General features: G+C 46.7%; 1 protein-coding gene across 6 annotated transcripts in view; it reads right to left on the reverse strand.

Annotated features, from left to right (window-relative positions):
• Nucleotides 1-513: 513 nt before the first annotated feature.
• Nucleotides 514-25,445, reverse strand: part of LOC144683682 (muscleblind-like protein 3) — a 264,924-nt gene continuing 239,992 nt past the window's right edge. For all 6 annotated transcript variants that reach the window (XR_013577316.1, XR_013577315.1, XM_078546944.1 and 3 more), the window contains one exon: nt 514-977. The gene's annotated coding sequence lies outside the window, so the exon portion shown is untranslated. The remainder of the gene's footprint in view (nt 978-25,445) is intronic.

A 25,445-nucleotide genomic window follows, 5' to 3' on the forward strand; every position in this document is an offset into this window, starting at 1 on the left:
CTGTTTCGAGGTCCTCAGATACAATTATTCAGTAACTTGCCAATGTGATAGATTGACTCCGGCACATATCTGTCAATTATATAAGTTTCATATGTCTACACAGATAGTGATGCTTATATAGTCTTTTTGTAAGATCTTGAATTTTCTACTAGAAATGTTTATATAGTTGAGAACTGCACACCCAATCAGAGGCTCCTGCCCATAATCAGCTAATATCAGAGTGTAGGTGTGTTTGAGAAGCATGCATCAATATTTACACTGAAAATATTGCTATACAAAACATGTCTGTTAAATCTGGATACATTTTCTAAGTTTATAAAATTTGATGTTACATAGACAAGGCATAATTGGAAATTGGACACACAGTAAGGACTGGAGTTCATTGTCACTCTCTATTTCAATTGTTTTTGTCCTGTTTCTTATTAACATTCATTTTTTGTTTGTAATAAGGGCTAAATGGGAAATATGGTGACCAAGTAGGAGGCTATTGGGGAACCTGTTTCACGAAAGACATTTCCTTAAAAACAAAACTATTTTTTATTCCAATGTAAACTTAACATTCAGTTAAGATAACACTCTTACATAAAAATCGAGACGGATAAACAATTTCTATTGATAATATACATTAAACCAACAGTCTTCATACGTTGAAAATGCTTATCACTATTACCATGAATTGATTATAAATGTGTTACAGCAATGAGATATAAGCAGTAGTATATCTCATTTAATTACTACGTATAAGTAGTGTCTAACAGGAGTATGTAAATTTACTTGACGTTTTTATAGTGCTTTTTGTTTTTCTTCTTGACATTCCCATCATTTTGGTTTTAGTTAGCATGTAGGCTGTGGTAGGCTTACTGTGGAGGTGGTAGCATGGGGATGATGGGAGTATGTACACAAAGGCCATGTGCAGCTTCCCAAGGACATGTTCTGGTTTTCCACCAGTGTGCTGTTCATTATTTCAACATGATGTCCTACAGAGCAAGAAGACAGAAGTTAGAGAACACGGAACAGCCACCTGTTTTGCCCTGTTTACATGTTTCGGTCTCACTGTTCTCATTCAGCCCTCTCTGCCAAACATTAAGACTCAAACTTGATGCTTCACACTACAATTTAAATCCTTCATAAGGCAATATTATCAGTAAGTCACAAACACCTTACCATTTATCATACTGCAGCAAGAAATGCTTTCACAACTCATTCACTAACAAAGCAGTTGAACTATCTACAAACTATCAATGTAAACATTGCAGGCAGCAGCTAAATCATCGAACTTTAATAACTCGGGGAGTTTTAGCTTTTAAAAGCAAAATGAAGAACCTTATGTTTATGTGCACTTCCTGTCAACATTTCCCATTGCACTTATAATAGCAACTGCCTATGTAAACTGGTCACGCTGCAACTCCATTAATGAAGGTGCTGCAGTGCCATCTTTAGGGGGAGGGTGTAAGTACAGCCATTACATAGACATTTTCTATCATAAATGTGAGCATAAGAAGTTGTAATGAAAATATTTAAAAATTTTACATCTGCTTGTTCGGGTCCAATTATCTTCTACTATCTAATCCTACTTCATCTAAAGGCTACATTGACCTTAACACCTGCTGTGTACAATGCCACAGATGATTAAGAACTGTAGAATTATCTATATATTTGGATTTACGTATAAAAGCACTCATTAGTTACTGAACTAGATTTCCCAGCAGATGAGCACAGGTTGGGTGCACTGAGCTCTGGTCAGATGGGTTTCATTATACATCTGTAGGTGGATTGCTTTACCAAGCTTAAGCTCTCCATCAGGCTGACAGGGTGACTGAAGTTGCTCATCTTCTCCTGCTGCTCATAAAACACCTGTCATCACAGAGTTAGTCTGTGTCCTACCCTTCCCAAGTCTCGCAGTTGAGTATGAGGTAATGAAAAGGAGAGGTCCTTGAGCAGTGAAGAATTTCTTTATTGCTGATTGTTTTTTTATTATTATCTTCTAATTTATCGAATCATTGCATCACAGAAGGAGGCCATTTGGTCCATTGTATTTGCGCTGGTGTTAGTTCTTTTAATTGGACCTATTTCCTCTAAGCCCATTGCCCTTCTCTTTTCCCATGCACAGCTTTATTCCCCTTTTTCAATATTTTATCCAGTCCCCCTTTAATTGGTGTTATAATCTCTTCCTGAATAGCACCTTGTGGTAAAGTATTCCATGTTCTAATAATGCTTTAAAAAATGTCCTCTATGTTTTCCTCATGATAATCCCAAATCAACATGTCCTAATAACTGAATCACCATCCATTACAAACAGTACTCTCTTAAAACGTTCAATTTTTGTGAAGTATCTATTCAACCCACTGTAATCTCTCTTGGGCAGGTGACTTTCTCCTGAGGTATAGAACTCTCATGGCTAAATTGCTGGACTAGTCAGAGTTTAGGGCATCAATTCTCATAATGGCACATTGGGAAATTGAGCTCCAAATAGTTGGCAAAATAGTAGACTGGAAACTAACCAACTGTGGAAGCTGAACTGTTGTTAAAAAAAATCCACAAATGCCCTTGAGGTAAGGGTGCCTGTAATCCTCTCCTTACATATGACTTCAATCCCACATAGTGGCAGGCAGTGACTAGTGGGGTACTGCAGGGATTGGTGCTGGGACCCCAGTTAGTCACAATATATATTAATGATTTAGATGAGGGAATTAAATGTAATATTTCCAAATTTGCAGATGACACAAAGCTGGGTGGGAGGGTGAGCTATGAGGAGGATGCAGAGATGCTTCAGTGTGATTTGGACAAGTTGAGTAAGTGGGCAAATGCATGGCAGATGCAGTATAATGTGGATAAATGTGAGGTTATCCATTTTGGTAGCAAAAACAGGAAGGCAGATTATTATCTGAATGGCTATAAATTGAGAGAGGAGAATGTGCAACGTGACCTGGATGTCCTTGTATACCAGTCGCTGAAGGTAAGCATGCAGGTGCAGCAGGCAGTAAAGAAGGCAAATGGTATGTTGGCCTTCATAGCCAGAGGATTCGAGTACAGGAACAGGGATGTCTTGCTGCAATTGTACAGGGCCTTGGTGAGACCACACCTGGAATATTGTGTGCAGTTTTGGTCTCCTTATCTGAGGAAGGATGTACTTGCTATAGAGGGAGTGCAGCGAAGGTTTACCCTACTAATTCCTGGGATGGCAGGACTGACATATGAGGAGAGATTGAGTCGATTAGGATTGTATTTGTTGGAGTTCAGAAGAATGAGGAGGGATCTCATAGAAACCTATAAAATTCTAACAGGACTAGACAGGGTAGATGCAGGAAGGATGTTCCCGATGGTGGGGGAGTCCAGAACCAGGGGTCACAGTCTGAGGTTACGGGGTAGAGCATTTAGGACTGAGATGAGGAGAAATTTCTTCGCCCAGAGAGTGGTGAGCCTGTGGAATTCGTTACAACAGAAAGTAGTTGAGACCAAAACATTGTATGCTTTCAAGAATGAGTTAGATATAGCTCTTGGGGCGAAAGGGATCAAAGGATATGTGGAGAAAGCGGGAGCAGGCTATTGAGTTGGATGATCAGCCATGATCATAATGAATGGCGGAGCAGGCTTGAAAGGCCGAATGGCCTACTCCTGCTCCTAGTTTCTATGTTTCTATGTTTATATGGCAACTTTAACATAGCAAAATGTCCCAAAGTTTTTCACAGGAGTGACTATCAAATAAAATTTGTCACTGACATAAGAAGCCATTGGGACAGGTGACCAAACATTTGGTCAAAGTGGCAGGTGTTAAGGACTGTCTTAAAGAAGAAGAGAGGAGTAGAGAGACATAGAGGTTTATAATAAGAATGGTGTTTCGTTCGAGAAACATGATTGCAACCCAAAGGCTGAGTTGCAGTTTTATATTGAAAAAATTGTCTATAGACTAAGGAATTGGGTTAAAAAAATATGCAAAAATGTAACAATCGTATGGTAACAAAAGTAGAAACATGTGGGGAACTCCATACTTCAGGAGCTAGGGAGCAGAAGGCACGGGCACCAATGGTGCAGCAATTAAAAACACTGGATGTGCTAGAGGCCAGAAATGGAGGAGCGCCGATATCTTGGAGGTTTATTGGGTTGGAGCAGCATAAACAGCTAGGGTGGGATAAGGACATGTAGGGTTTGAGAACAAGAATTATGGATATGGAATAAGTGATAAACCTTGTACATGGAATAATTACAGCCTGCATATATAGTAACTACACAATGCCACCTATATGTGGGATAAGGACATTATATAGCCTGTGTATAAATGAAGAAAATAAAAAATGAAAGTCTTGCAATTCTACAACACCTTTCATGGCATCAAGATGTCCCAAAGCATTTTATAACCAATGAAACACTTGTGTAATCACTATTGTAATGTAGAAAACACATTTATGCATAGGATGGTCCCACAAACAGCAATGAATTAATGACCAAAGAATCTGCTTTTTATTGTTGTTTGTTGATGGATAAATGTTGGCCAGGAAAACAGGAAGAACACCACTATTCATCTTCAAAGTAGTGCTGAAGTATCTTTTACCCTGGAGGGCAGACAGGGCCTTGGTTTAACAATACATCTGTAAGACAGCACCTCTGACAGTGTAGCACTCCCTCTGAACTGGAGTGTCAGCCTGAACTTTGTGCTCAAGTCTGTGGAGCGGGACTTGGGCCCACAACCTTCTTGACTCAAGCCCTGCCCTGTAACTACATAATATCACGTGTACGGACTAACTACATGACAACAGCAACAACTTGCATTTAGACAGCACCTGCAATACAGTACAATGTACAAAGCACTTCACAGGAATGATTATCAGACAAAATTTGACACCGAGTCACATAAGGGGATATTAGGAAAGGTGATCGAGGGCTTAGTCTGAAGTAGTGAGAAGCGTCTTCAAGGGGGAAAGTGAGGTGGGAGGTTTAGGGAGGAAATTTCAGAGCTTAGGACTTTGGCAACTGAAGGCATAGCCACAAATGGAGCAATTTAAATCAGGAATATGTAAGAGGCCACAATTCAAGGAGCGCAGATATCTTGCAGGTTTGTAGGTCTGGAGGAGATTACAGAGACAAAGAGGGATGAAGCCATGGATGGATTTGAAAACAAGGATGAGTATTTTAAAATCAAGGTGTTGTTTGACTGGGAGCCAATGTAGGTCAGCGAGCACTGGAGTGTTAGGGGAATGGGACTTGGTGCGAATAAGGACATGGCCAGCAGAGCTTTGGATGATCTCAAGTTTATGCAGGGTGGAAGATGGGAGGGCAATGAGGACTGCATTAAACTAGTCAAGTCTAGAAGTAAAAAAGGTGTGGATGAGGAATTCAGCTGAGGTAGGGCAGAATCGGGCAATGTTAAGGAAGTGGAAGTAAGAGATCTTGGTGGTGGAGTGGATATGTGGTTGGAAGCTCATCTTAGGGTCAAGTGCGACATTAAGTCTGGTTCAGCCTCCGACAGTGGCCAAGGTGAGCAATGGAATCAGAGACTAGGGAACGGAATTTTTTGGCAGGGATCAAAGATAACAACTTCGGTCTTCCTGATATTTAGTCGGAGGAAATTTCTGCTCACCCAGTACTGGATGTTGGACAAGCAATCAGACAATTTAGAGATAGTGGTGGAGTTGAGAAAGGTAATGGTGAGGCAGAGCTGGATGTCATCAGCGTGCAAGTAAAATCTGACATTGTGTTTATGTAGCATACAAACATAGGACTTAGTAGCAGGAATGGGCCATTCAGCCCTTCAAGCCTGCTTCACCATTCAATAAGATCATGGCTGATCTGGTTGTGGTCTCAACTCCATTTTCCTGCCTGACCCCCATAACCCTGGACTCCCTTGTCTATCAAAAATCTGTCTAACTCAGCCTTGAATAAATTCAATGACCCAACCTCCACTGCTCCCTGAGGAAGACAATTCCACATACTAATGGCCCTCCGAGAGAAAAAAATTCTCCTCATCTCTTGTTCTTAAACGATGTCCCCTAGTTCTAGTCTCTCCCACAAGTGGAAACATCGGGCTGGTATCAGGTCCCCTCAAGATCTTATGTTTCAATAAGATCACCTCTCATTCTTCTAAACTTCAATGGATACAGGCCCAACCATTCAACCTTTCTTCATAGGATAAGCCCTTCATCCCAGGAATAAGTCACGTGAACCTTCTCTATACTGCTTCTAATGCAATTATGTATTTAATGTATGTATGTGATGTGACTGCATAATACAATCTGTAAATGTGAATCTCTGACGGTTTCTGTATATGGAACAACTAGGCAATAATGCCAATAAATGGGGTAATTACCTGGCACCGATTGTATATGGATAGGCTACAAAGGCTATTGCCTGTACACAGAGTTACTACCTGATTCAGGCTGTATGTGGAGTAACTGTACAGCAGGTAAACATGGTACAACTTTATGTGGATTAATTACATGATGTACGAGCCTTTATATTGGAAAACCAAGTGCTATCACCAGGTAATAGGTAAACTACATGATACTGCCTGCTTATGAGATAATTACATGAAACCGTATATGGAATAACAACATGATGGTGCATCTGCATGGGCTAACTACATTTCTTGTAGTGTGGCGGTTATGTTGTAGGACCAGTAATCCTAAGGCCTGGGCTAATGATCCAGTGAATTGAATTCAAATCCCACCATGGCAGCTGGGAATTTAGATTCAGTGATTTAAATAAATCTGGAATAAAACACTAATACAGGTACAGCATCCCAAATCTGGCACTCTTGGGACTCAGACCATGCCAGATTTTGGACTTTCACTGATTTTGGATTATCAACCAACTCCTTCACATAGGCTTCACAGGGACAAAAGAACTGGCTGGTTTCTGATCCTCTCACCTGAAAGTGGCTGGGAACGTTGCAACTGGAATGTTCCCGCTGGTGGGACAGACAGCTTTGTGTCCGGAGAATATGGAGGGCAGGGGCAGGAGGTGGGGGGAGGCAGATCTTACAGCGCTGCAATGGACTCAGGTCCTGTGTGTTCACATCTCTCACTGATTCCATCCTCTGGGATCAGCCTGAGAATGGCCTCTTTATTCCCGTGGTTACTCTGTTCCAGGAGCTGTGCCCGGGAGAAAAATGTCCGGAATTTGGACAATTCCGGTTTTGGGATAGCCAGATTTAAGACACTGTACCTGCATTAGTAATAGCTACCTCCTCTAAGATGCTCAAAAAACCAGCTTTGCTTTGACCAGCTTTCTGCTTTGGAAAGCTTTGACCAGCTTTCGGTTAACAGTCTTAATATCGTTGCATGTGGCTCAGTGTCAGGTTTTGTCTGATATTGCTCCTATGAACCACCTTGGGGCATTTTACCACATGAAAGGGTCAAGATAAAGGCAAGTTTCTGTTGTTGAGATAACCAGACAGTAAAATATCTTCTTGTAATCGAAAGGCTTGTGAATATATTGAGCAAGTGTGTTACAGAAAGTAAGTGTAAGAAGTGAAGGATAAGCTTGGTAAGCCAGCAGTTGAGAGAAGAACTTATATTCCTATAGTGCCTTTCATGACCTCAAGAAGCCCCAAAGAACTTTGCAACAAATGAAGTGTTTTTGAAGTGGATCACGGTTGTAATGCAGGGAATGTGACAGCCAGTTTGTGCACAGCAAGGTCCCACAACCAGCAAAGTGATAAATAAACAGATCGTTGCTTTGAGCGATGTTGGTTTGAGGCAATATTGTTTCTGACAATGGCGAGTGGTGAACTCCCTGGTGTTTTTGCAAAATAATGCCATTGTATCTTCCAGAGGACAGGGCCTCAGTTGGTATTTTGGATTCTGAAAGGCCTCCCAGTTCTTTACCACTTGCATTAAAGCTGTTTATGTTCTTTTATATCCAATATTGCTCCTTACTCTGCCTCGTATCCTGAACATTATGAGGGCTAGTAAATTTGCGATGTTAGATTACGAGTAAAATCTTGTACTGTTATTTTCTGAATATAATGCGCACCCAACTATAATGCACCCTTTGATTTTCATGACGAAGAATCAAAATTGCCTTATCACCATGTATAATACACACCTAGGACAGAATTTTCAGCTTGGTGTGCGGGCGGGCGCCCGACATGCACAAGTGTGAAATAGCGTGCAATGATGTCAGGCGAGTATCCCAACATCATCGTGCACTCGCATGATATTTCGGTTGGCGGGTGCGCATGGGAGTTGGCAGCGCGCTCGCCGACAATTAAGAGGGCTGTTAAGCCCATTAATAAATGGATTGAAGTGAAATTTTCCTTGCCTGTCCAACCTCACTGTTGGCGGGTTTGCATTTGTTGCGAAACGTCATCCACGGGCGGGATGTGGTTTCGAACAGTGATTAAAAAAAGACAAAAAAAAATTTTTTAATTCATTTTAACCTGCTCATGTGACAGAGGGGACATGTTTTCCTTATTTTTGAAATCTTTATTTTTAATGTTAAAAATCTTCAGCTCCCTGAGGCAGCTCTGTGCCTTCAGGGAGCTTTCACTGAGCGCACCTGCGCACATGCGAACACTTCAGCGCTTGCGCTCCTCCCGCCCCCACCCAGGCAGTGCTGAGGTTATCAGTGCGCGTTTCATATCGGCTGGCTGTTAATTGGTCGATCGTGGGCGGTGGACCATTGCGCAGCCGCTCCTGGGCCTGCCCAACAAGGTAAAAATCCTGCCCCTAGGCTTTTTCAATACTGCGATCAAAGTGCCAATATTCGGGAGGGGGGTGGAGTATGATATTCCAGTTTCGAGAGATGAACAACAGCTGCAACAGGCTCAGGGACCTATTTGAGGGTGCCACACTTCCTGTCTTTTACACTTTTTTGTATGTAATACACAAACAAAAATACCTGCACCATGAGCATCAAAATAGTTTTGGATAATGAAAGGACCAAAATCTTTGTGAGAGAGATAATCGACTCTAAACATGATCAATGCATTCGCTGTGGGACCCTCGTACCGACTGCAAAAAAAACCCATTTTGATTTGTTGCTATGTATAATATGCACCCTAATATTTAGTTTCTTCTCCAGAAATTGATCTGTGTATTTGCAGTAATTATAGTTTTGGAAAATGTAGGACTGTAGTTTTAAGAATAACCCTGTGTTGTAAGATCACATGATCTGGGTAAACCAATGTATTGACAATCCAGGGAACCTCTACAGGAGGGGGTTCTTCTTTAGTCATGGAGTTTGATGCACACATGGGGCTGAATTTTGCCCTTGATGGGCGGGCGGGCCCGACCGACGTGGCGGCAGGCGGGCAGCCAATCCCCGCCGCTGAAACGGGCCACGCTGCCCTTTTTGCAAACAAGGGCCAATTAAGGCCCACCCAGCGGGGTTCCAGCTCCCGTGTTCATCGGGAAAATTAAATCGGCAGCGGGCATGTTCAGACCACTGGTTCCAATGGGGAACCGGCAGTCTGTATAAAGAGCGGCCAGGCAGCCTCCTTTAGGCTGTACACCATGGCCAGTCACCGGGCAGCACAAGAGGTGAGGGCAGAGGAGGAGGAGGGGGGCAGGCTGCAGGGTAGGCCAACAGGGGGCCACTGTGCCCCTCGGGTCTCAGATGCCTGCCTTGCTGTCCTCCTCCAAGAGGTGTCCAACCATCGGGATGTCTTGTTTCTGGAGGATGGGAGGAGGAGGGTCCCCCACGTCACCAGGCAGGTGTGGCAGGAGGTGGTGGAGGCTGTTAGCTCTCATGATGCTGTGCGGCGCACCGGAACAGAGTGCCGCAAGCGCTTCAATGATTTGCTGCGCTCTGGAAGGGTGAGTACCATGTCAGCCTTGGCCATTTGCCCCAGCAGGTAGCCTTAGCCTTTGAGGCCCCCCACCACCCCACGTCTTAGTGTCGTTACTGCATTGGGCATTTGGCGCAGGCTGGGTGGGCAAACAGATAGTGACCATGATTACATCAGCCTTAGTGGTTGAGGAGAAGATGGGTTCTCCCTGCAGCATATGTTGGTGTTTGTCGCATTTGAGTAGTCTGGGGGCAACCTGCAGGGGAAGCAGCTAGACACATACTCAGAACTCCAACACATGTCTTGTTGATGGTGATGAGATGGTGGAAGGGGAGCCTCAAGATGTCGTGGCCAAGAGCCATCTGCCGGTCTCAGTGCCACACCTAGTTGCCTCTCCTTGCTATGGGTGCAAAGTGATGGACGCCGAATGTGTCCAAGGTGTTCGTTGGGGGAGGGGTTTGGGACCAGCCTTACTATTTTCTGGGGACTAATCACCAGTAGTGTGGACAGGAGCTGCTGGAGGCCTCAGATGGGCCACAGTGGTTGGGGTGCGGCGTGCGCGTGCAGAGTACATGAGCGATCAGCCCCAATCAATGCTCTCCTATGTTCTGCTGGCAAAAACTGAGAGCAATAGGCGGGAGCGGCAGTGGACTGGTGGTGGGCACGTCGTGCTGCAGTGCCTCACCACCTAGGAGGAGCAGGCCATGGAGCTGGGGAGGAGGCAGGCGGCCAGGGTGGCAGGTGTCGGCGAGGCTGGGGTGCAGCGGAGTTATTTGAAGTCCACAGTCCCATCCACTCTGTCTCCCCACCATCCAAAGCACTGATGTTTGCTGCAATCGTTAATGCTGCAACACTGCTCATTCACAGACTGATACAGTCAGACGTATGGGTCATACACAAAGGTCCCTCGGCCCCTTGAGGATGCGCGTGTCTAGCACCTTCCAAAGTCACTTTATCCCATTTGTGACCACTATCCCCATGGTCTAACATGCCATGGCATCGCTGCTGCACACCCAAAGACTTATTGCATCTTAGGAGGGTTTGTACCTCCGCCACCCTTTCAGCCAGTGCGTGCCACATTACTCTGTCCAAAAGGTCCTCAGCACCTCACCTGTCAACCCCATGGCACTCAACTTAAATAAATGCCACCACGTTAGTCATCCCTGCGCCAAGGGGAGATGTTGCCTTGTGTGCACCTGTTCTATGCCCCTCATAACGGTATGAAGGTCAATAATGGGAGCTGTCAATCTCCTGTGCTCCATGGCAAATGTTGCAAGTGTTTGCAATATTTCCTCATCACTCCAACTCTCCAGGCCAGCATGCATCCAGGTCAGGAACCTCTGCACTTTCCCCACTCCAATGCCATCCCTCCCATGAATCGCAGGTCACAACTGGACGCAGAAGTGTAGATGTGGCCTCGACAGCATTTTCTGCGCTTGCAACATGACCTCCCTTTTCCTACATTCTATTCCTCAGCTAATGAAGGCACGTCTGGCTTTGACCTTGTTAAATGCCTTATGCTCCTTTTCTGTTCCTTAACAGGTCTGCCCAGCAAGGTCCATGTAATCGTCGAGATTTTCCACGGTCCTACCCTTACTCATGTCTTCCCGTACCTTGCTTGTCTTGCCCAAGTGCTTAACCGAACACTTATCCACATAACATTCCATGTGGCATTCCTTAGGCCATCTGACCAGCCTGTCTGTATGCGTGTGTAATGTTTAGGCCTCCTCTTGACTATTTACCACCCCACCAATGTTCGTCTCCTTAGGTTCTTGAAGGGTGAGGAACTTATGAGGCTGGGGGGGAAAGGAATGAAAGGTGTTACTGACTGAATGCTAACTGATGCACTGTCCTTGTTGTTGATTTCAGCATCACCAGTGCATGGCCATCCCCAACATGTCTGGAGCCCCCCCACCTCAACACCTGAGGGCCAAGACTAGCAACTTGCATCACATTCTTTCAGCCAGTCAGGCACCAGCGCAGTGACAAACACTTCGGTGGTGACTATGACATCGGCTAGTGTTCCCGGGCACAGTGGAGAGGGCACTTCACAATCGCTGGAGGAAATGACACGGACAGAGAGTGCCGATGGCGCCAGCAGCTGGAAGACTGCAGGGGACCAGGCACATGCTGAGTCCGGCAGTGATGATGTGCCTCTGGAGATGTCACCAATACAGCAGCTGCAGGACAAGCGGCAGGATGCGCGGGAGCATCTGGCAGGGTTGCATGAGGGTGTGCTTCAGTTGGTCTCTGTGGTGGAGGAGTCCAGGCAGAGTGTCAATGAAGGCTTGAACCTCAGGACAGAGCTTCAGGCTTCCTGCATTGAGAGATTGGCGACTCTCTTGGAGAGGGGCTTCAATCGAATTGAGAATCTTCTGATTGGGTTACGCTCTGACCTGCAAGCCCTCACAGTGCTAATGGCCACAGGTGGTCATTCCCAATGTGGGAGATATTTTGGGCACCAAGTGTCGCCGCTCGGCGCCCATCCATCTGCGGTGAGCAGGGTGGTCCAATGTGACCTCACGTCGGCGCAGCAGCTGCCTGTCATTGCTGCGAGCTCCTCTCAGGGCGCTCCAGATGACGGCACTAGCCCCTCCGCCCCTCTGCCAGTTACCATTGTATCCGTTGAGGCTGCAACAACTGGGGAGGTGCCAGTTCTGGAACTGGGCTCTGCCTCCCAGGCGGGGCCATCACAGGCTCCACAGGCCAGAGGACACCCACCAAGGTCACCGACACCAACAGGACAGCAGAGTCAGCAGGCTGTCTCACAAGACACTCCGAGCAATGGGGCAGCACCTAGACATAGCACACGCAAACATAAGCATAAGGCACGTTAGGCACTCCACGGGTTTGTCACTGGTGATTTTGTGTTGGCCCTAGATTAGGGAATGTTTCATTATCTGCGTCAGAGCGACGTTTGTTGTTTATTTTGGATGGAATAAAGTCCACTTTTCTGACCATGACTGAGGGTTTTTCCTTTGTGCTGCATTTGTATGTTTCACAGACATCTCATGAGTGTTTGAGTGGACATTGATGTTTCTGTACTAAGCCCTTAGTTGCAGCTGATGAGGTGGAAGATGTAGCACCTAAGTGCCACGTGTGGAAGCGCCAGGCAATGCTGCTCCTGCTGATCCATGTGTGTGGAGCTAGCTGAAGGTTCTTTGGATTAAATTGTCCCGGGTGTCCCTGCCTCCTTGGTGTAAATGCGGGTCGGCGTGCTGCCCCTCGTCATCGCCCTGTGCTTCCTCATCCTCTGAGCCATTGCTGGATTCATCATGTGCAGCCTCATCCACTGCGTCATGGTCTTCATCGTCAACTGCATCCCCCATTTCCAGTGCAAGATTGTGCAGAGCACAGCATGCTACCACTATGACAGAGACACGATCTGGGGGGTACTGGAGTGCGCCCCCTGAACGGTCCAGGCAATGGAAGCACATCTTGAAAAGACGGATGGCTCTATCCACCACAGCCCTCATAGAGGCGTGGCTCCTATTGTAGCGCTCCTCAGCTTCTGATATTGGATGGCGGAGAGGCGTCATGAACCACCTTCAGAGGGGATAGCCCTTGTCACCCAACAGCCAACCATCCAGCCGAGCTGGAGCACTGAAGAACCTCAGCATCTGGGAGTGTCTGAGGATGTAGGCGTCATGGGAGCTGCCTGGGTTCCTTGCACAGACTTGCAGAATCTGCATCCTGTGATCACACACTATCTGCACGTTCATGGAGTAGAAGCCCTTCCTGTTGACGAAGGCACCAGGCTCACCTTGATGGCCACATGTGTGTAGTCTATAGCACCCTGGACACGGGGGAAGCCAGCAATGGCCGCAAAGCCTCTGGCTCGTTGTGCCTGACTTGGCTGGTCACAGCGGAAGTGGATGAAGGTCAATGCCCATCTGAACAGAGCGATTGTTACCTGCTTGACACAAGTGTGTACAGCTGATTGGGAGACACAGCAAAGATCACCCACCGAGCCTTGGAAGGAGCCAGAGGCATAGAAGTTGAGGACAACTGTGACCTTCAGAGCCGCTGGCATGGGGTGTCCTCCCACACAGTTAGGGGAGATCTCAGGGCCAATCATCTGACAGATATAGTTGACTGTCTCCCTTGAGAGTCGGAGCCTCCTTCGGCACTGCACCTCAGTCATATTGAGGTAGCTGCTTCGCCGCCTGTATACCCTGGCAGCAGGATAGTGGCGTCTTCTGCGGCCCCTTCCACCTTGGACAACCTCTTGGCCCTGCGCCCATTGTGCCTGTGCCTGGCCTCCCAAAGGTGGCTCCCCCGGAGGCTGGTTGTGCATTCCTGGCCTCCTCCTTATTCTACCCCTCCCTTCCTCCTCAGGGGAGCTGCCTCCAGTGGAGAGGTCAGAACCCATACCCAGGCTAAATGGAGGCCTCCGGAAAGCTGCAGGCCCGATAAAGATTACTGTCTGCAGACTGCTGAGCTGAAGCTTCAGATTAGAGAGAAAGCTATTGGAAATCGATGTGAACTGCTAACAATCACACAGGCAAGTTTAAAACACTTTCTGCATTAAATACTTCAGAAAAAACATGAACAACCCCTCTGAGCCCACATACCCCGCCCGTGGATGAGGTTTGTTTAAAAATCAGTTACCCGCCTGCCCGTTGGGCCAGTGTGTCGAAGCGAAGATCGCACGGGCTCCTCAAAATGGGCGTCAATTGTCGAGTTAAGAGCCTTAACAAGGCCTTTAATTAATGGCGGGCGCGCATTGCACTTCATAGCGCCCGCCCAGCTAAATATCGCAATGCTGCGCGCTGACGTCGGGACACTCGCGCGACATTTTAAGCGCTGGCGTGCGGGCTCTGCCACCCGCACGTCAGCCATAAAATACTGCCCATGTAGTTGTCTTGTAAATAAAGTTAAATGTTTCCACTAAGAAAAGCTGTCTGAAGATCAGCTCTATAACAAACTGGTGACGATGATAAATTAAATTCGGTGCTGTACCTCACCCAGCAATTGTGAGTATCTAAGTTTGTTAAAAAATAAAAGAAGATATTCTCATCCAAAATGCCACAGTTTGTCAGAATTGTTCCCTTTGAGCCAGCCACAGATGATTGGTCTCAATATATAGAATGTCTTGTGCTCTTCCTTCAAGCAAACAAAATCATGGGGGAGGAAAAGAGGAGAGCGATTCTCCTGAGTATTTGTGGGAGCAAGACCTATAGTTTAATTTGACGCTTGATGGCCCCCAGTGCCCCAGGTTCAAACACTTTCAGTGAATTAGTAGAGGTCATTAAGGGACATTTTCAACTCAAGCCCTGGACAATGTACTGATAACTGGATTCAAAGAAAAGGAACACTTGGCCAACCTAGAGGATGTTCTGAAATGATTTTTAGAAGCAGGAGTATGTCTGAAGAAGGAAAAACGCACTTTTCAAGCAAATGAAGTCATTTATTTGGGCCACTGGGTAGATGCCCAAGGGTTACATCCATTTGAAGAGAAGGTTAAAGCAATCAGAGAGGCACCTGCACCCAAGAACACCTCCGAACTTAAATCATTTTTAGGGATGATAAATTATTATGGGCGATTTCTACCAAATTTATCCACAGCTCTATCCTTCTATATTCACTGCCAAGAAAAAAAAGTGTTGGGTTTGGGAGTCACCCCAAAAAGAAGCCTTCATGAAAGTAAAACAGCTCTTATACTCTTCCAATTTGTTAGTACATTATGACCAGACAAAGGAATTGGTGCTAACCTGCGATACTTCCCCTATGGAGTGGGAGCGGTACCATCTCACAAAATGGATGACGGCACAAAGAGACCAATAGGCTATGTACCCAGGACATTTACCACAGCTGAGAAAGAAAATTCTCAGCTCGAAAAGGAAGGTCTGTCGATTATTTTTGGTGTAAAAAAAATTCCACCAATACGTGCACGGTGACATTTCATGATAGTATTAGACCACAATCCAATTTTGGGTCTGTTTATTGAGGGAAAGGCTATACCTCCCATAGCCTCTGCAAGAATACAAAGATGGGCCTAATTTTGGCAGCATATGAATACATTTTTGTACATAGACCAGGGATTCATATAGCAATGCCAATGCCCTAAGTCACCTTCCTTTGTAAGAGAATGATGAACATGTCCCAATCCCACAGGAGCTCATATTAGTGATGAATTTTCTAGGTTCCTCACCAGTCTGTGCCAGGCAGATAAGAAACTGAACAAATCGTGATCCAGTCCTGTCTCGAGTGAGAGACCAAGTGTTACATGTCCCAGGAACCAGGCCCTGATGAATTGAAGCCGTCTTTTAACCAAAGACACGAGATTAGCAGTCAAGATGATATTCTATTATGGGATGCACAGACAGTAGTTCCTGCACAAGGAAGGGGACAACTTTAGTAGAGCTGCACAGTGCCCATCCAGGGACCTCCTGAATAAAGATGATAGTGCGGAGTTATCTTTGGTGGTCGGGGATGGATGGCGATACTGAAAATGTGGTAAAACACCGTGCGCAATGTCAACAGCGGCAAAGGTTGTCGGCGGCAGCCCCATTACATCCATCGGAGCGGCCTGGTAGACCCTGGGTGAGATTGCACATTGATTACGTCGGTCCTTTCCTTGGAACCATGTTTCTACTGATTATAGATGCTCATTCCAAGAGGTTAGACATTTATGAGGTAAAGTCGCCAATGTCAGGCGCTACTATCGAAAAACTATGCCAAAGATGCGCCATCCATGGATTGCCAGAGGTAATCGTCTCAGATAATGGCACTGCATTTACGAGCGCTGAGTTCCAACGATTTATCAGCCTCAATGGTATCAACTACGTGAAGACTGCGCCATACCATCCGTCTTCTAACGAACTGGCGAAAAGGGCAGTGCAAACTTTTAAGGCAGGAATGAGAAAGTTAATAGGTGATTCGTTGGAGACCAAACTTGCTCGTTTTCTATTTCACTACAGAACCGCCCCCCGCCCCCCACACTACAACAGGAGCAACACCTGCAGAATTACTGATGAGGCACCATCTTTGTACAAGACTAAGCCTAATATTTCCCAATTTGGAGGGGAAGGTGGAGAAAAGTCAAGGGAACCAAAAAGAGACTCATGATTTGCATAGTCATGAGCAACAATTTACTGAAGAAGGAGCATATGTAAAGAATTCCGTGGAGGACGGAAGTGGTTACCTGGTAAAGTGAGTTCTGTGACCAGACCACTGTCGTACCACATGGAAGTGGAGGGCCGGATCACCTTAAGCGTGTGGATCATTTAAGAAAAAGAGAGATACGCCAGCAAAATGATGTTCTACCTGTATCCATTACTGAACCAGTGGTTCCTGTTGATTTTGCTTAACCAAGGACAGACATCCCCAATGTCTCTGTTGGAGTCGAAGACACTAAACTGCCTGTGCTTAATGAGGTACGTGCTATTAACGCAGTTCCAGAGAATGTTTCCTACAAAATAATCTGAAGTCATGGATCTACAACGTTCCACACGGATCAGGTAACCACCTGAAAGACTGAACTTGTAATTTCACGACCTGTGTAAATATTGTAATGTCATGAGACAAATATCCTTGTAAGTACAAAATGTACAGAAAAGTTAAAGGGGGAAAAATGTCGTAACTGTAGTTTTGGAAAATGTAGGACTGTAGCTTTAAGAATAATCCTGTGTTGTAAGATCACATGATCTGTGTAAACCAATGTGTTGACAATGTGAGGAACCTCTGCACGAGGGAGTTCTTCTTTAGTTATGGAGTTTGATGCACACGTGTAGTTGCTGCTGCTGTCTTATAAATAAAGTTAAATGTTTCCACTAAGGAAAGTTGTCTGAAGATCAACTGTATAACAGTATTATATTGGGAAGTGACTTCATCATGTTAGATTACTAGGGAACTTGTGATACTTGATTATTAGTAAATTTGCAATGTTAAATGACTAATATGAATGATGGCTTCAAGCATTTAGTTTCCAAAGAGACTTTGATAGCCTAGGTGAAAGGAGACTACTTGAAATGTAATGCAGTTACACTTCATAGAATCATAGAATAGTTACAGCATGGAAGGAGGCCATCAAGCCCATCGTGTATGTGCTAGCTCTTTCAAACAGCAATCCAGTTATTCTCACTTATCCACTCTTTCCCCGTTTCCCTGCATTTTTTTCTCAAGTATTTATCCAATTCCCTAATGAAGGCTAATATTGAATCTGTACCTACCACCCTATCAGGCAGCATATTCTAAATCCTAACCATTTGTAGCATTAAAAAGTTTATCCCATATCATCTTTGAGTCATTTGCCTATCACCTTCATCCTGTGCCCTCTACTCATCAAGCCATCAGCCATTGGAAATATTTTCTCCTTATCTATTTGTTCTGTCTATGAACATGGAGCAGGAGTAGGCCACTTGGCCCCTCAAGCCTGCTCGGCCATTCAATAAGATCATGGCTGATCTGATCGTAACTTCCCGCCTACCTAATAACCTTTCAACCCCTTGTTTATAAAAAATCTATCTAGCTGTGCTTTAAAAATATTCAAAGACTCTGCTTCCACTGCCTTTTGAAGAAGAGAGTTCCAAAGGCTCATGATCCGCTGAGAGAAAAATTTCTCCTCAGCTATGTCTTAAATATCTCTAGGCCGGCCCTCTCCCTAGATCTGCATATAGCTGCTGGGTGATCAGCTTTCAATAGGGAGCTCCTTACTATACAACACCACCCTTGGCCGCCATCCTTTGCCCTCTCTCCCCTTTTTCTGTTCCACCATTTCAGTTTCCCTGCCTCTAATAGTGGGCGCATTTTAGCCCAAACGACAAGCTAACTGCTAGTTTAAACCATTACTGCCTACTCCTCTTCCATACTAATTTCTCTGCTTTCCTCAATGAGCTCTGAATATTTTCTCAAAAATTTGACAAATTTTCCAAACATTTCTGGTATCATATTTGATTCTAAAATGAGCTTTTAACTACTTAGCTGTGCCATCACTAAGACCGCCTATTTCTATATCCATAACATTGTGCCTCTCACTGCCCCTGCCACGGCTCTTCTGTTGCTGAAACCCTTATCCATGTCTTTATTATCTCCAGACTTGACTATTCTAATGGACTTCTGGTCAGCCTTCCACATTCTACCCTTCATAAACTTGAGGTCATCCAAAACTCGAGGTCATCCAAAACTCTGCTGCCCATGTCCTAATTTGCACCAAATGCTGTTCACCCATCACCCTTATGCTCACTGATCTTCATTGGCTCCTGGCTAAGCAATGCCTCAATATTAAAGTTCTCATGCTTGTTTTCAAATTCCTCCATGGCCTCACTCTGCCCCAACTTCCTCCAACCCTCAAGAATCCTCTGAGATATCTGCACTCCTCCAATTCTGGCCTCTTGAGCATCCCCGATTTTAATTATGCAACAACTGGCGGTTGTGCCTTCAACTGCTAAGGCCTTTAGCTCTGGAATTCCCTCCCAAAACCTCACACCATTTCTGTCCCTCTTTCCTCCTTAAAACACTTCATAAAACTCGTCTTTTTGACCAAGCTTTTGGCCCTCTGCTCCAATATCTCCTTATGTGGCTAAGTGTCAAATTTTGTTTGACAACAATCCTGTGAAGCACCTTTGGGCATTAAATTACATTAAAGACAGGATATAGGTACAAGTCTTTGTTGTTGTGGTACTCTTGCTAAATCTTTCACTGCTTTAACCACCTCTGCCAAATCTCCTCTGACCTTTCTCTGCTCTAAGGAAGACAACCACGCTTTCTTCAGTCTATCTATATAACTGTAATCACTCATCCCTGGAGCCATTCTATTAAATTTGCTCTATACCATCTCCAAATCCTTCACATCCTTCCTAAAGTTTGGTGCCCAAAAATGGACATAATCCTCCAAGTGTAATGCAGTTGCCTGATACACTCATAAGCATCACCCGTGAACTCTGCAGCCAGTCTCAGTGTGAAGCAGGTCCTCATCCATTGTGCACTTATGCACCAGCCATGCTAATGTGACCAGACAAAAGAACTTAATGAACAGGAGCAGGATTAGACCATTTGGCCCCTTGAGCCTGCTTATTCATTCAATATGACCATGGCTGATCTTCTACCTCAACTCCATTTTCCTGCATGCTCTCCATATCCCTTAATTCCCTGAGACACCAAAAATATGCCTATCTCAGCCTTAAATATATTCAACGATGGAGCATCCACAGCCCTCTGGGATAGTGAATTCCAAAGATTCATACTCTTTGAGCGAAGAAATGTCTCATCTCAGTCCTAAATGATCCTAAATGTCATTATCCTGAGAATATGCCCCATGTTCCAGATTCGCCAGCCAGCAGGAATAACCTCTCACTGCCTACCCTGTCAAGCCCCTTCAGAATCTTCTAAATTTCAATGAGATCAATTTTCATTCTTCTAAAATCCAGGGAATATAAGCCCAATTTCTTCAGCCTCTCATCATAGGACAGTCCTCTCATCCCAGGAACCAATCTAGTGAACCTTCGCTGTACCACCTCCAACAAAAGTATATCGTTCCATTTATATGGAGATCAGAATTGCACAAAGTACTCCAAGTATGGTTTCATCAAAGTCCTGTACAATTGCAATTCAGCTTCCTTACTCGTGTACTCCAATCCCTTTGCAATAAAGGCCAACATGCCATTTGCCTTCATAATTACTTGCTGTACCTACTTGCTAATTTCCTGTGTTCCTTGTACCAGTACACCCAGATCCTCTGATCATCAACATTTACAAGTTTCAGGCCTTTTAAAAAATATTCTGCTTTTCTATCCTTACGACCAAACTGATTAACCTCACACTTTCCCACATTATAACCCATCTGCCACTTTGCTGCTCACTCACTTAACCTGTCTATCATCTGAATTTTAGTGCCCCGCAGCCATTTCATGTTCGAATGAGCGTTAATTAGCTTTTTAAAAAATTCATTTACAGGATGTGGGTGTCTCTGGCTGGGCCAGCATTTATTACCCATCCCTAACTGCCCTTGAGAAGGTGGTGGTGAGCTGCCTCCTTGAACCACTGCAGTCCACATGCTGTAGGTACATCCACAGTGCTGCAGGCGGGACTTCCGGCCCTCACTCGGGAGGAAGTTCCACCTTAGAGAGCTGTCGGCCAATCTGATCAGGGAAGTGCAAAGGGGGTGATCGGACTGTTTGGGGAGAGTTGGAGGGGAAGGTCAAGTGGCTGTTGGCCTCGCAGTCTGAAGGGGGCTTCTGATGGGGGCACCCCCACTTCTGGCGCGAGATTTAAGCCCAATCATTTCAGGCTTCCCCACACCAGGGGCTGAATTTTGCCCTTGACAGGTGGGAGGGCCCGACCGACTCGGCAGCAGGCGGGCAGCCGATCACCGCCGCCGAAAGGGGCCGCACCGCCATTTTGCGCGGACAGGCCAATTAAGGCCCGCCCAGCGGGGTTCCAACACCCGTGTTCATTGGGAAAATCCAATCGGCGGCAGTCATGTTTAGACCACCGGTTCCAATGGGGAACCGACAGTCTGTATAAAGAGCGGCCAGGCAGCCTCCTTTAGGCTGTTCACCATGGCCACTCATAGGGAAGGACGTGATTTGAGGGCAGAGGAGGAGGAGGGGGGCAGGCTGCAGGATAGGCCAGCGGGGGGGCCACTGTGCCCCTCGGGTCTTAGATGCCTGCCTTGCTGTCTTCCTCCAAGAGGTGTCCAACCATCCGGATGTTTTGTTTCCAGAGGATGGGAGGAGGAGGGCCCCCCACATCACCAGGCAGGTGTGGCAGGAGGTGGTGGAGGCTGTTAGATCTCATGATGCTGTGCGGCACACCGGAACACAGTGCCGCAAGCGCTTCAATGATTTGCTGCGCTCTGGAAGGGTGAGTACAATGTCAGCCTTGGCCATTTGACCCAGCAGGTAGCCTTAGCCTTTGAGGCCCCCCACCGCCCCACGTCTTAGTGTCGATACTGCATTGGGCATTTGGCGCACGCTGGGTGGGCAAACAGATAGTGACCATGCTTACATCAGCCTTAGTGGCTGAGGAGAAGATTTGTTCTCCCTGCAGCATATGTTGGTGTTTGGCGCATTTGAGTAGTCTGGGGGCAACCAGTCTGTCTTCCCACCATCCAAAGCACTGATGATTGCTGCAATCGTTAATGCTGTAACACTGCTCATTCACAGACTGATACAGTCAGACGTGTGGGTCATACACAAAGGTCCCTCGGCCTCTTGAGGATGCGCGTGTCTAGCACCTTCCAAAGTCGCCTTATCCCATTTGTGACCACTATCCCCATGGTCTAACATGCCATGGCATCGCTGCTGCACAGTCAAAGACTTATTCCATCTTAGGAGGGTTTGTACCTCCACCACCCTTTCAGCCAGTGCGTCCCACATTACTCTGTCCAAAAGGTCCTCAGAACCTTACCTGTCAACCCCATGGCACTCAACTTAAATAAATGCCACCACGTTAGTCATCCATGCACCAAGGGGAAATGTTGCCTTCTGTCCACCCGTTCTATGCCCCTCATAACAGTATGAAGGTCAATAATGGGAGCTGTCAATCTCCTGTGTTCCACGGCAAATGTTGCAAGTGTTTGCAATGTTTCCTCATTACTCCAACTCTCCAGGCCAGCATGCATCCAGGTCAGGAACCTCTGCACTCTTCCCACTCCAATGCCATCCCTCCCATGAAGCACAGGTCACAACTGGACGCAGAAGTGTAGATCCTGCACTTGCAACATGACCTCCCTTTTCCTACATTCTATTCCTCGGCTAATGAAGGCAAGTCTGGCTTCAACCTTGTTAAATGCCTTATGTTCCGGTTCTGCTACCTTAACGGGTCTGCCCAGCAAGGTCCCTGTAATCATCGTGACTTCCCACGGTCCTACCATTACTCATGTATTCCCGTGCCTTGCTTGTCTTGCCCAAGTGCTTAACTGAACACTTATCCCCATAACATTCCATGTGGCATTCCTTAGGCTATCTGACCAGGCTGTCTGTATGCGTGTGTAATGTTTGGGCATCCGCTTGACTATTTACCACCCCACCAATGTTCGTCTCCTTAGATTCTTACCCTCACAGTGCTAATGGCCACAGGTGGTCATTCGCAATGTGGGAGATATTCTGGGCACCAAGTGTCGCCGCTCGGTGCCCATCCATCTGCAGTGAGCGGGGAGGTCCATTGTAACCTCACATTGGTGCAGCAGCTGCCTGTCGTCACTGCGAGCTCCTCTCAGGGCGCTTCGGATGAGGGCAGCAGCTCCTCCACACCTCTGCCAGTGACCGTTGCATCCGTTGAGGCTGCAACAACTGGGGAGGTGCCAGTTCTGGAAGTGGCCACTCCCTCCCAGGCGGGGCCATCACAGGCTCCACGGGCCAGAGGACGCCCGCCAAGGTCATCGACGCCAACATGACAGCAGAGTCAGCAGGCTGTCTCACAAGCCATTCCCTAATGTAGCACCGCAAACGTAAGCATAAGGCACATTAGGCACTCCACGGGTATGTCACTGGTGATTTTGTGTTGGACCTAGATTAGGGAAATAATACTTATGTACGTCTGAGCAACGTTTGTGGTTTATTTTGGACGGAATAAAGTCCACTTTTCTGACCATGGCTGAGGGTGTTTCCTTTGTGCTGCATTTGTATGTTTCACAAACATCTCATGAGTGTTTGAGTGGACATTGATGATACTAAGCCCTTGGTTGCAGCTGATGAGGTGGAAGATGTGGCACCTAAGTGCCACATGTGGAAGCGCCAGACAATGCTGGTCCTGCTGATCCATTTGTGTGGAGCTAGCTGAAGGTTCGTTGGATTAAAGCGTCCCAGGTGTCCCTGCCTCCTTGGTGTAAATGCGGGTCGGCGTGCAGCCCCTCATCATTGCCCTGTGCTTCCTCATCCTCTGAACCACTGCTGGATTCATCATGTGCAGCCTCATCCACTGCATCAAGGTCTTCGTCGTCAACTGCATCCCACCCTTTCCAGCGCAAGATTATGCAGAGCATAGCATGCTACCACTATCACAGAGACCCAATCTGGGGGGTACTGGAGTGCGCCCCCTGAGCGGTCCAGGCATCGGTAGCGCATCTTGAGAAGACCGATGGCTCTCTCCACCACAGCCTTTGTGGTGCCGTGGTTTATATTGTAGCGCTCCTCAGCTTCTGTTCTTGGATGGCAGAGAGGCGTCATGAACCACCTTCTGAGGGGATAGCCCCTGTCACCCAGCAGCCAACCATCTAGCCGAGCCGGAGCACTGAAGAGCGCCGGTACCTGGGAGTGTCTGAGGATGTAGCCGTCGTGGGAGCTGCCTGGGTACCTTGCACAAACTTGCAGAATCTGCATCCTGTGGTCACACACTATCTGCACGTTCATGGAGTGGAAGCCCTTCCTGTTGACGAAGGCACCAGGCTCACCTGCTGGCACCTTGATGGCCACATGTGTGCAATATATAGCACCCTGGATGTGGGAGAAGCCAGTAATGGCCGCGAATCCTCTGGCTCACTGTATCTGACTTGCCTGGTCACAGCGGAAGTGGATGAAGGTCAATGCCCGTCTGAACAGAGCGTCTGTTACCTGCTTGACACAAGTGTGTACAGCTGATTGGGAGACACCACAAAGATCACCCACCGAGCCCTAGAAGGAGTCAGATGCATAGAAGTGGAGGGCAACTGTGACCTTCAGAGCCGCTGGCATGGGGTGTCCACCATACAGTTAGGGGAGATCTCAGGGCCAATCATCTGACAGATATAGTCGACTGTCTCCCTTGAGAGTCGGAGCCTCCTTCGGCACTGCACCTCAGTCATATTGAGGTAGCTGCTTCGCCGCCTGTATACCCTGGCAGCAGGATAGTGGCATCTTCTGCGGCCCCTTCCACCTTGGACAAGCTCTTGGCCCTGCACCCATTATGCCTGCGCCTGGCCTCCCAAAAGTGGCTCCCCTGGAGGCTAATTGTGCACTCCTGGCCTTCTCCTTATTCTATCCCTCCCTTCCTCCTCAGAGGAGCTGTCTCCAGTAGAGAGGTCAAAACCCATACGCAGGCTAAATGGAGGCCTCCGGAAAGCTGCAGGCCTGATAAAGATTACTGTTTGCAGACTGCTGAGCTGAAGCTTCAAAGTAGAGAGAAAGCTATTGGAAATCAATATGAACTGCTAACACAGGCAAGTTTAAAACACTTTCTGCATTAAGTACTTCAGAAGAAACATGAACAACCCCTCTGAGCCCACATATCCTGCCCGTGGATGAGGTTTGTTAAAAAATCAGTTACCCGCCTGCCCGTTGGGCCCATGCGTCGAGGCAAAGATCGCACGGGCTCCTCAAAATGGGCGTCAATTGCCGAGTTAAGGGCCTTAACAAGGCCTTTAATTAATGGCGGGCGCGCATCGCACTTCATAACGCGCGCCCAGCTAAATATTGCAATGCCGCGCGCTGACGTCGGGGCGGGCTCGCGACATTTTAAGTGCCGACATGCGGGCTCCGCCACCCACGTGTCAGCCATAAAATTCAGCCCCAAGTAAATTCCCCTGCGAGCCTAAAAATTGAGACTTGGCAGGAAACAGTCCTTATGTGGCTGCGAGGTCAGGGCAGGTAGGAACCCAGAGGAAGTCCCATTTCTTCAACTTCACGCTCAACACCACATCGCGCCCGCCACCCCCCACCGACCTAAACGCCAGCCAGCGGGGGAGTGTGAAATTGATGTTTGTATCTCTTTGCAGCTTCTTTGTGTCTTCCTCACAGCTTGCATTCCCACTGAGCTTTGTATTGTCAGCAAACTTAGATTCATTACTCTTGGTCTATTACCC

The sequence above is a fragment of the Cetorhinus maximus genome, chromosome 8 (genome assembly GCF_964194155.1).
Source record: "Cetorhinus maximus chromosome 8, sCetMax3.hap1.1, whole genome shotgun sequence".
NCBI lineage: Eukaryota > Metazoa > Chordata > Chondrichthyes > Lamniformes > Cetorhinidae > Cetorhinus > Cetorhinus maximus.